The following is a 12,261-nucleotide window of genomic DNA, read 5'->3' as shown; positions in this document are numbered from 1 at the left end:
GCGTCTCCCCCTCCTCACCCCAGCCGCTGGTAGCAGCAGGGGCTGTTTTCCTCAGCAGCTGGAAGGAGATGATGTGCAAGGACAGGAATGCGAGGGCAGGCAGCCAGGGCAGTGCAGGGACAGCGTGGGGTCCCAGAGGCCAGGCCAGGTCGGTTCATCCACGGGGCTCAAAGAGCCCCATGGAGGAACGGAGCTGATCTGGCCTCTGAGGTTCTGCTTCTCTCCATATCTCCATCACCCATCCCAGACAAGGTGACCTCTAGCTTGCTGCCTGGTGCCTTGTAGGGGGCTGAATCTTGGCAATGTGCATGAGCCAGGGGGGTGCAGAATTGTCCACTGCTACTTCCCAGCAGGAAATCAAAGCTATGCATTCAGAAAACCATGACATTCCCCCTTGCCGGTGGGGGCTCTGCCTGGTGGGAGGGCTGAGCGCTATGAAAACACTTAGAGAAGCAGTTATATAATGAAGGACAAGGTCCCAATCCAGCCTTGGCTCGACAAGGCAGCCCTGCAAGAAGCTGAGCTCCAGGCTGCAGCTGCCTAGCACCCTCCAAGATCCAACCCTGGTCACTGGGGTCTGTGCTGCTGCTGAGGGGTGGAGGTGGGAGAAAGGCTGCAGAATGCTTGTTCCCAAGCTGGGGAATGTTCTGCATGCCCAGACTTGGTAAGCCATAGCATAGCTTCCATCTGTGGCTTAAATCAAGCCCCTTTGATGGTAGTAACTGGCCAAGGTCTGGGACAGGATAGCCCAGGACTGATGAAGGTCAGGGTCTGCTAGCTGCGGGCATCTCGGCTTTCATGCCACTGCCCAGATGTCTTGGACCCAGTGGTGGCACATCGTGGTATACATCATCTGTCCCTATGCTCCAAAATAGGGGCATATGTCCTCAAACATATGTTCTCTGCTCGGTGGGAAGGACCCTGGAGAGCTGGTCACAGTAAAGGGCTTTGCCTCCTCCCTTTCTCTCCTGCTCCTAAATGGAGGGCAGCTGGGCAGCCTGCCACCCCACAAAGAGGGGTGACAAGCTTGGTGTCACATCTGAGTCTGGAAATCTTTGCTGCTCTGGCACTGGAAAGCAGGGGGGAACACAAGGAAAATGCTCTGGGATGGGATTCATCACTCCTCCCGCAGCACCGTGGAGTTGCACGCGGTCTGCTCGGATGCATGAGCAAGCTGAACTGTGACATTAATTAGAGCTGACAGTGTTCCTGGAGGGAGCTGGCAGAGCAGCAGCACCAAAGCTGCTGCTGCTGCTGGGTCTGTGGGCTGGCCTGGCCATGCCATGGCCCTTGAGTCCTGCCACTCTGGGATCTGTGCTCACTTCAGCTCCAAAGGTCACAGTGGGAGGTACACGCTCGCCCCAAGGGGCAGGAGAGGCAGTGCCCAAATCCAGCCCTGCTGAGCATCTGCCTAGCATTGCTCTGCCCTTTCCAGCCAGCCCTCACTGCAGCTGGGCACTACCTTTCCCAGTCCTGCACACTTCCCTCTGGCTCTCCCTTCTTATTGTGGCTTTATGCCCTCAAAGTGCTCTGCCCTCAGCACCACTGTTTCTCACAAGCTCTTTTCCCATCCCAATTTCCTGCTAAGAACTGCCACTTGCTGCTGTTTCATAAATGCCATCGAGGATTGCCTGCACTGGAACACAGTGCAGGCAGCCCAGAGCAGTTAGGACTCCTCCACTGGGCAGGGAACAGTTAAGGGAATTAGGATGAAGAGTTGATATAAATAATTTGGTAGCTCCTGTAGGAAGATTGCAATTTAGTTTAATTATCATAATTACATTTTCAATCTCTCTGCTAATACTTATGAAACAATAGAGTCAAGTGTGAATGCAGCTGTCTTCATTTCCTACCAGTGACTTCTCATTCTGCTGCTTAAAACCAATCCATGGGCACACTGAACCAGGCAGCAGGGATGACAGGTGGGGATGTGGTATTTTCCCAGCACTTTGTTTTGGGCACTGGGAAGCCCCATTCCCCTCTGCCTGGCACATGGGTTTTAACTTCAGCTCCAGGATCAGCAATATGATTGTCTGAAACTAGTCCACTTCGGTGTAAAAACATCATCTCTTCTGCTGGAAGTGGAGGAAAATAGTCTGGAAATATTTCTTTCTGAGCAGGGAGACCCGCACTTTCTCTGCCCAATCTGTGGCTGATAATCCCCAGAGACAGCCCAGCAGAAGAGACCAGGGCAAGCAGAGAGCCAAGCCTAGGCAGCTACTGGCAGGAACATTCATTTGCAGCAGCTGATCAAAGCTGAGCGTTACTGATGACTTCTGAACATGGCCAAGAGCATGTTTGCCCTGCAGCCTGCTCCTGCCTTTGCTCACTTGGGAAGACATGGATGCTTCTCAGCAGCAGAGGCAGGTCTTAGGGTCTGTGCCCTGCCCACTGCCTTCTCTGAGGGTCCCAGGAGAGCATGACATGAAGATGTCTTGCCAGGGCCCCAGCAGCAACAGGCACCATGACCAAGAGACAAATGAGCAAGGGGAGGATGCAGCCACAGAGAGCTGAGTATGTGCTGCTTCCATCATGCACAGACACCTGAGGAGCACCCAGGGCCATGGGAAGTCCTTCCCCATCCCAGCATCTGCCTTCATTTGAGATGTAGCACACAATACACAGGTCCCTTCGCTGCTCTGACCTTGGCTCAGCAGCAGCAGCTCCACCCCATGTCCCAGTGTCCCCCCAGGCATCCCCAATACCTCCACACACCCAGCTCTGATCAGAGCAGGGCCGGGGCAGGTGTATGAGTTTGGGCTCCCTCAGGGCAGTCTGACACTATCCTTGCTGCTGACACCGCATCCTGTCCTGCCACAGAGCTCCGGCAAGTTGTGGGTTGAGAACTGAGCTGCTTATCTTAGTGCTGCTCTGATCTAATTTTACTTTCTTAAGCAATGTCCAGGCTTTAGAGTGTCTTGTAATGCAAAGGCTCTGCATGGCAAGGAGGGGAGTCCCTGCAGTAATACAGCAGTTATCCCACACACCAGGACAGCAGTTACCCCACATCAGTACAGCAGTTACCCCACATCAGTACAGCAGTTATCCTACATACACTGGTACAGCAGACATCCCCCATGCCAGAACAGCAGTTACTCCCCATTCATGACTTTGCTGATAAAACCCTCTGGCTGCAGCACTGGCTCAGCAAATTTCCAGCAGAGCATACAGTATGGTATAGCTGTGCAGGAGACCTAAGGTCCACCAGGCTCTGGTAGTCAGTGTAAGATCTGGAGTTTGGACTCCCAGCACAATCCCATAAAGACCTTTTGGTTACTGCTTCTTTGAAGTAAGTTGAACCCCTGCCTCTTCACAGTTCTCACTGCTGTTACCAAAGAGAGAAACACCAAGGAAATCAGACCCTCCAGGGTGCCACCAGAGAGGCAGAGGAGCAAGGACCACTACAGGCAAAGGGTATTGCAAGGGCCTGCTGTGCAGCAATAGTAAGACTGTCAGTCCTTATTACACCTCTGGGCTAACCTGGAGGTGAGGCTCATTGGCCAGGCCATTGATGTTTATTATTTCTGCTCCCCACTCTTGTCTTCCAGGTCTTGGGATGTGACCTGAACTCAGGTGCACTCCCTGGCCATGCAGCCTCCCTGTGAAAGCAGTTTCATGTACACTTGCACTCACGCTGCCCCATGGCACCTCTGTAAGTAAAGCTCAGCAGAAGCTATTTCAGGACCCAACATGACTCTCCCTGATGTCAGGACCAATTAGTTATATCCTACAAAGGAAAAAAAGTCTACTAAAGCCAGCTCTGGTGGGACAATGACATTAAGATGTTCCAGGTGCTCATCTGGGTTCCCCAAGCAAACCAGGAGCTAAACATAGCCCTGGAAGAGTGGAAGGAGGGGGTGGCTGCTGTCTTCTGCACTGAGGTCTCCTAGGGCAGTCACCTCCTGCATGGGCCATCCCTTCACTTTTGTACTCTGACCTTCCCTTGCTCTGCCCCTGTGCAGACTATAACTCCTGCACTAGGGCCATAGCTGAGATCAGTCTGAGCTCATCTTGGTGGGCTTTTTTCATGCTTTATCCCACTCAAACACGCCATCCAATCTCACTGTAATTTCCCAAGGAAATACCCATTTGAAGGAAAAAGAGGAAAAAATAATTAGTCAAAATAGTGAGAGACAGAATTTAAGGCATTTCATATTCTCATTGTCCTCCCCCACAATGGTATTATCCTTCTCTAAATAGATGCTGAGCTGAAGACATAACAACACCCTACTTCCCCCAAATAGCTTGAGTGAAACAAATGCAGGAAGTTTGAAGGGGTTGGATCAGAGCTGTGGCCAGACAGAAACCTGGGCACCCCCATGGGTTCCTTGGGGCCACAGGGGCCTCACAGGACTGGCAGCTGAGCTGCAGTGAGGCAAGACCCAGGGTCTTGCCTTCATGAAATAAGGGCTCCTGCCCTTGCACTGCAAAAGAGCTGATATGGGAGGTCCTGGCCCTCAGTACCCATGTCTGGTGCCATCCCCCATCCCCAGGAAAGCACCAGCAGGGCAGCCCCGAAGTGTGGCAAAGGCAGCAGGGGGAACACAGAGACTCCCCAGCCCATCACGGCTCGGTGATGATGACTAAAAGCCGGTGGCGGTGGGCTGGCCTGTGTGTCCCTGGCACAGTGCATCCCTCTGGGAGCAGCCACCAGCCAGAGCAGCCCCGGTGCCAGCGCCTGCCACGGTGCGGTGGGAAGGAGAGCGGTGTCCCCTGGTTGGGTGCAGCTGAGCTGTGGTGTTGGCACCGGCCCTGGCTGCAGTGTGGGGAGCCCTGCTGCTCCACTGTGCCATGCACGGGGTGACAGCAACACCCCAGTCCTGAGAAGCTGCCACAGTTAGTTGCTTCAAATGGGGCTTGAGGTTCCCCTGTCACACCTGTGTTGCCCTCTTTCCAAAGCCAAGGTGACATTCTGTCTCCCAGGCAAGTGCCAAGCCTCACCAAATACCTGGGGTGGTGCTGGCACCCCAGCAGGACCTGTTTTATCAGGACCAAGTTATCACATGTGAGGGCAAAGCCCATGCCAAGAGCCACACTGAGACAGGCAGGTGTGGTTTGGCCTGGGGAAGAGGCAGCCCCTCCAGACAGCACCTGCCTGAATTCTTGCCAGCCTTGACCAGGTTCAGCTCTAGAGCAAGGCACAGTTGCTGCTGCAACTGAAGATGTTCGACTGAAGTCACAGCACTTCAGCAACTTCTCACAGTTGTTTTTAATGGCAGAACCTTCAGTAAGGCACTCGAGGTGCAGTTAAACCTTCCCTCCCTGAGGAATACTGTTAACTGAAACCAAAGCACAGAGGCAAGGAAATTGCTCGATGAAGTAGTTTGGTAATTGTGAAAAAGAAGAACTTGTTTTCTTTGTCTTGCAACAGCAAATTGCACAACATGACCTGCAGTGGCTTCAGCTCGGCAGGTTTTCAGGAGGAGGTTGTGGGGTGATTTAAAATCCACACTGTGAGAAGGGAAATTATTCCCAGCCTGCTATGGACTGTATGGTATCCATAAGGAATGTGGCAGTGCGTGATTCAGGTGGCAGTGATTGTGTTTGGTTTCCTATTCGGGTGCCCTGCCTGGGCATGGGTGAGCTCTCCTCTCCTGGTTGGGGGCCAGCTCAGAGCTCAGCCTCAGGGCTTGCCTGTGTTCCCAGGGCAAGGTGAGCTAATGGCCCACAGATGCATTAAGCAAGAGGAGCTTTTATGAGCTCATTTTGCTGGTTTGTTTTAAGAAATATTATGGTGATGATGACTTTTAGCCTTGTAACATAAAAACACTCTTCGTCAAGGTGAAGAGATGCTCTGCAAGCCAACCCTAGGTGAAAGGAGAAGAAGGGTCACTAGGAGAGGTCAGTTAAGATTACTTGTCCTGCTGTCATGCCTATGTACCCCAGGCTCAGACATGAGCTGGATGTGCAGGTGCAGGACAAAAAAAATAGAAGACAAAAATAGGTAGTGCTGAGAGGAACCAGCAGCAGATACCAGAAAGAGCCCAGGCCAGGAGAGCAAGCCCAATGTGAGGTCCCTCTTCTCCCCCTTTTCTGATTCCTTCTCTCCCCAGATGCTGCTGCCTCATCCTGGCTTTGTCATTCAGATGCAGACGAGAATGCTCCAGCATGAGGCAACAGCCACTGACACTTTACATTTAATTCAACTCACAGAAATTTACTGGGTGCTAAGAGGAAAACAAAAGAATAATCCCACAAAAATCTTCCATCTCTGTTTTGTTCCAGTTTTAAATGGTAAAATCTTTGCTTTGTTCTCAACTGTTGTTGCAAAATTGAACCACTTTCAGCCTCTCACCTTACTTAACCGTGGGCTGCCTCCATGCAGAGCTGCTGAGTACAGCACAGAATGAAAGCCCTCACTTGGCCTAGAAATTTGGAATGTGTGAACCTCGTTAAAATGCACACAGGGAGCTGGGCTTTGAAGTGGAGTAAAGCCAAAAGCCAGCGAGCCCCCAAAGGATGCTGTGTGGCTGTTCCCAAGGCGAGAAGCACACCTCCAGCTGAGAGACATGCTGTACCTGACAGTCCTGTAATGCCTCCCCATAACAGCCCTTGCTCAGAAATAGCTCACTGCGAGATGATGCTCTCAAGAGACTGATGGATGTTGCTGACTTTCTGCAGCACCCCAGCAGCTGGCTCCTGCCTTCCCTTGGCTCGCCAGCACCAGGCCCTTCCTTGGGGACCTGCAGCACCCTTGTCTGGTGAGCACTGAGTTTTGCTTAGCTGGGATGGAGTGAAAATATCTTTGGTTCTGCAAACATTGCAGGCACATTAGCCTCCCCTGGGGCTCTGTCTGCCTGAGCAAATCCAGCATGCAGAGCTGCCAGGATAGTGTTTCCCTTTCTTTTTGGAGATGTGACCCTGGGAAGGGAATGAGCTCTGTCACCTCCTCCAGCTGGGGGAACGTCAATGCTCAGCAGTGCCAGCTGGCGACTGCCTGGTATCACCGTGTCCTGCTCAGCCATGGGCTGCACACTCCCACTGGACTCTGTGGGGCCAGGGATGCTGCAGCAATGAGACCTGAGGCCACTCCAGCCCTGGGGCTGCTGCCCAAGTCATCCCAGATCCTCCTTCATCCAGTGGCAGGTGGCTCCTGGAGGAGCCCTGGCCTCAGCCAGGAGCAAGATGGTTGGTGAGCCCTGCATGTGGGACAGCAAAGGAAACTGCAATCTGCCAGTTCCTCCTGCCATGCAGCTGGATCCATGCTCTTGGCTGCTGTGCAGGATCTCTGTGCAAAGCTGAACAGCTGCTGCACTTCATTTATCTGTTATGAGATATCAGATATCAATGTTTATCAATGAGGAAAGTGAGCCCCTGCCCATGTGAACAGCGCTCACCAGCAATTCTGCACAGTGCAGCGACCTGCAGTGCTGGAGAATTGAAGTCCAGAAAGCCATTCTCCTATCCATCCATCCATCCATCCATCCATCCTCTCTCTCTGCAGAGAAGGCAGGGAAGCTCCTCCTCTCAGCAGATAATGTAGGGAGGATAATTCACTTATGAGGTAATTTAGTGTAATTCTTAGTTATTAATACTGTGCTTTCTATTTTTTTAGGTTCTGTGTAATTGCTCCCCTGCTCTGAGTCATGGTGTTCCAGCATTGTGCACTGTATTAGCACTGCCTGCAACATGCATGAGCTCCTCAGCTCCTGCCTAGCCTGGCATAGGGGATCCTCTCCCCTTCTTTCCACACCAGACTCTGACCTGCCCCTGCAGTGCAGCAGGCACAGCCTGATCTCTGAAACCTGCTCCAGCTCATGGCCTTGGGCTCCTGCAGCAGCACTGATTTCTCTGCAGTCATTCTACAGGGGAAGCAAAATGCTCCCTGCTGTCTGTTTTATCTGTGTCCATCTTAAGCACTGGAGAAAGGTGTTATTGGAGCTCAACAGAAGGGTATTTTTTTTTCTTTTTACACGATTGAAATGGGAGTTATATGTGCAAAGCCATAAACTGTGTCTGATGCCCATCCACTCTTGTTCACCCACAGTACCTTTGAAATAGTGTCCCAGGTCAGCACCATGAGAGCCTGATTTGCACCCAGAGATCTCCAGAGACCCCATGCTTTCCCTCTCCCTGGCTTGCTGCCCACAAGGCCCATTGCTTTGCTCCAGAGGCTGGGCAGACAAAGGCTGTGTGTGAGCAGCCTGGTTTCTGACCCAGACTCCAGCTCCAGGACAGGGCTTCCAGCCTCAGCCTCCTATTCCAAGAGTTCATTGAGTGGCCACTGTCCAAGCCCTCCCTCAAGGACAGGGCATTTTGCTCAGTCACAGCTCTCGTATCCTCACTGTAGGTGATGCATCCCATACTGTGGGGGCTGCGGTTGTGTTATTGACACAACAGCTCTCATCATCTGACATCTGCAGTGAGATGGCAACGTTTCCACAGAGTCCAGCACGGCACGTTTGGCTCACAGCTAGGGCTGCCTCAGTTTCCCTTCTAGGTAGCTAAGCCAAGAACTAGCAGCCACATCCCTCTGTGCTCCCTCCATGGTAGTGCAGCAATGACCCCGCCACTCACACACATTCCCTTTGGCTCCTGGACTCCATCACCCTGTCTGTGGGTCGGGGAACCATGACCTACAGCAGCCACCATGTGCAGAGCCAGCAGGACTTGCAGGGCTGTGTGGGGAGGCATCTGACAGTGAGGCCAATGCCACCCTGCATTGTCACCCTCTGCCAGCCCTCTCCTTGGCAGGGCCTGGAGGCAGGGGATGCTCTGCCTGGGGCTGGCATGTGTGGCAGCTGGAGATGTTTTAGGTAGTTGTCCAGAGGGTCTGCTGGGCAACCAGGTTCCATGAGTTATTTATAAGCTATGGGAGGGAAGCGGTGATAAATAATACATTGGCACTCTCACATTCTGTGTGCATGCATCTACAGATAAATATTTCATTCTCAAGGAATACACATAGATGCCTGTTGATAAATAAAAATTGGAAAATGTTCTATTGGATGGTTTTAAATAGGACTCTTCCCTTGCATCTGAAGAACATGGTGTACCTGGTGTACAGCACAAAGATGCTAATTTCCCTCAGCAGAGGCTGCCTAAAATGTATCACTGCAGCACACTGGGCACGGTGCCTAGTGTAGCACACACACCCCAGAAACATATGGCCCTGGCCTTCCCTTCCACACCACTATTTTAACATCACTTTTATAACAATACTATTCAAGCAGCTTTTCTAATTATACCTTGCACCGACTGGGCTCAGGACACAGCAGTCAGCCTTCTAAATATTAGCAGAGAGACCCAGGAGGCAGCACATTTCCTCTTGTAAGTGTCATTGGAATTTGCAGTGTGCTCAGGCATGACTGGCAATGCCAAGCTTGTTACTGCTGTTTAATTAGGCAGGTGGCTTCTCCCATTGGAAAAACATGAGATACTGAGCGGGATGTGAGAAAACCCATGGGGTCCCACCAGCCCTTCCAGCAGCATGGAGCTGCCATGTGCTGCTTCCTACAAGTCTTGGGGACCCAGGGCACTCCTGGGCTTGGAGGCAGCTGGAGGGAGATACAGCCCTCTCCCCAGGGAGCACCTGCCCTCAGTGCTTGCTGATTGGAAAGCCCCAGAGCCCAGGACCCAGGGCCAGCATGCACAAACATCTGTAGACTCTGCCAGCCCAGCACCAAGGGCAGGTGAAGGAGTTGTTTTTCCCCTAAATATGGTTTCTAGAGCAGGTTACTCCTGGCTATCTCTGAATGCAGTGCTGGAAGTGGATTTAGGAGGGTCATTGCTCAACTTGGCTTTCACAGAGAAGGCCGTGGGCTGCAGATGCCCTGGCAGAAGCCTCTGGCACAGCCTGGGCAAGCAGCACATGCTGGCAAACAACTGAGAGGCGATCACACCGTGACTGGCTGGTTCACCAGGAGATGCCTATGCAACATACTGACATATTTGGAATTTTTCCAGTGACTGGAATTGCTGCACTGACTTGTGTTTTTTTATGAGCAAGCCTGTTTTGTGCCCTGTTATCACAGCTGGGTGCTGTGCCATGCTGGCTCTGGTCCCAGCAGCGTGCAGGAAGCTCCCAGCACCCATTATACCATGCTTTGTGCCACCACCCGGAGCAACAACTGGAGATTTCCCACCTGGAAATCCCAGAGACTGGGCCAGGCTGCAGCAGCAGAGCTTGGCAGGGACACTTTGATCATCAGCCAGGGCTTGTCCCCATCAGCGGTCCCAAGCAGGGATGCAACACATCAAAGGGCAAGGAGGAATAGCTCCTGCTGAGCACAGCAAGGCTCTGTGCCACAAGAAACTGAGAGACTGCCGCAGGCCCCTGGGAAAGGCAAGGCGCAGGGAGCTGCTGCCCCAGGAAGGGGAGGCTCAGAGGAGCTGCAAGGCAGATCCAGGCTCAAGGGAAAAAAATAGGGAAGATGGTCCAAGGAAGGAAACCGAGAAAGGAGGCAGTGGTGGGAAAGCCAGTCAGGAGGCTGGCAGTGTGCCTCCAAGTGTGTGTCTTGTGCTTTGTGGAGCCATGAGCCACCAACTCATCAGGGTTTGTCTTTAGCAACCCTTCTCTTCCTCATCCTCTGCTAAGTCCATCACTAACAAAGGTGTCCATCCAGTTGTCAATGAAATTGTAGCTATGTTTCTTTCTCAATGTTCCTTGATGGTCATTTTATCCTGAGCTTCCCCAAGAAACTTGCTCTGCAGGCCAGAGGAGTTAGAACACATGTAACTCCATAGGGAGCAGGGAAGCCCTTCAGGGTGCAGAACTATTCTGAGGTGCTGCAATCAGGTTTTGGAAACTGGACTGCCAAGGGGACACACCTGACAGTGCACTGGGGGATGCACAAAGTGCCCTGAACCTGCCAAGAGCCTGTGGATGTGGTGGTGCAGGATTGGACCTTGCAAAACATGACTTGGCAGGCAGTGGGGAGAAGTGCTTTGATGTTGTGTCAGCCAGCTGGAATTACAGCCCCATCCGTTCTTCATGAGGGAGATCTGCATCCCTGGGAGGAGGCTTTCAGACTGGAGGGCACCATGTTGGCACTAACAGGGGCTGCACTGCCTGTTCACTCTGAGCATGGGTTGCCATCCCTATTCATGCTGTACCTTTATCCCCTGGCACTTTCTCCCAGTTGCCATGTGGCATCACTGCCAACTGCCAGGAGAGGTTCATTTTGCTCATCCTCCTCTTTGGCAAAGATTTTTTGTGTGGTAGCACCTTTTGCTTCCCCCCTCCACCCTTCCCTGGTACTTGCATGAAGCACGCAGAGAGATCATTCTGTTAAGCCTAGGAAGTCTGAAGCCACAGTACACGTAACTAATAGAGGAAGTGCGGGAATTTTATTTCTAGTCTGATCTAATCCCTATGCTGCAGGTCCCCATTTCTTCCAGCTCCATTAAGAAATTCCCATGCTGAGTAATATGGCAAGAAATAGACTCAGAAGGAAGATACATTGCACCCAAGCTTCATCTCATCCTACTTTAATATTGGTTTATCACACTGAATAAACTAGAGTAACTGTGCAGAAAATTGCTCCATCCACATCATGCCCATCACACACAAGGATTTTCTGCTCTGAGTAACTTGCTGTCACAGTGGCCAGACCGACCTCTGACAGCAGTTTCCTGGGACCACCGGGCAGTGTAAGGGTGCCATCGGGGACAGGGGCTTTACCCCCTGGGACAGCAGGGCAGGGCCTCACAGGGGAACCGAGCAGGACACAGGGGGCAGTCCCATTGCTGGGTTGCCTCAAGGTTGAGGTCAGGGTGAGAAGTTCACCTGCAGGTCTGGACCAGAGGTGCCCATGGACGGGCAGGCCATGCTGGTGCTCTCCTCTTTACTACTGGCTTGGGGAGTGGTGGGGCAGGGGCAAAACCACCATCTCCCCAGGGATGTGTGCCTCCTCTGACTGGTGTCTGCAGGCAGGGCAAGCTCTGAACAGCGCTCAAGTCTGGGGCTTTGTTCCCCACAGGACACTGACCCCACATACTGTTCCTGCTGGTCCTGGTAGGGGAGTGCTGGGATGGCAGGGACAGGCACAAGCAGGTCACAAGGACAAGTGACTGAAATGTCCTACATAACAGCATGTGGGAGAAAAACCTCCACCCAAAGGACTCTAGTACTGCCTGTGACAACCAGAAAGGGAATAAAAATAGTGCCTATTGTGTGCAGGCAGCAGGCTGCAGCAGCTTGTGTAATGGTACCAGTCAGCACGGGCTGCCTCTCCCAGAGATAGTAGGGCTATGTGGGTCAGCTGGGCACAGCTCAAAATGGGGCCAGGTGGCAGAGGTCCCTGGTGGACAGTAGGGATG

At 52.5% G+C, this 12,261-nt stretch overlaps 1 long non-coding RNA gene across 2 annotated transcripts; it reads left to right on the top strand.

The window, feature by feature from the left end:
• The first annotated feature begins 3,051 nt into the window (after positions 1–3,051).
• LOC111933471 (uncharacterized) lies at positions 3,052–8,947 on the top strand. Of its 2 annotated transcripts, none has more exons than XR_015274385.1 (4): positions 3,052–3,223; positions 3,317–3,443; positions 3,549–6,701; positions 7,556–8,947. It is a non-coding gene; the product is annotated as an uncharacterized LOC111933471 (long non-coding RNA). The 2 variants fall into 2 exon arrangements; XR_002866713.2 differs by having other exon boundaries at positions 3,088–3,223; positions 3,549–3,652.
• Positions 8,948–12,261: the final 3,314 nt, after the last annotated feature.

This window comes from Cyanistes caeruleus, chromosome 10 (genome assembly GCF_971803275.1).
Source record: "Cyanistes caeruleus chromosome 10, bCyaCae1.hap1.1, whole genome shotgun sequence".
In the NCBI taxonomy this organism is placed as follows: Eukaryota; Metazoa; Chordata; class Aves; order Passeriformes; family Paridae; genus Cyanistes; species Cyanistes caeruleus.
Note: the sequence above shows the minus strand (reverse complement) of the source record. Positions and strands in the feature narration are given on the sequence as shown.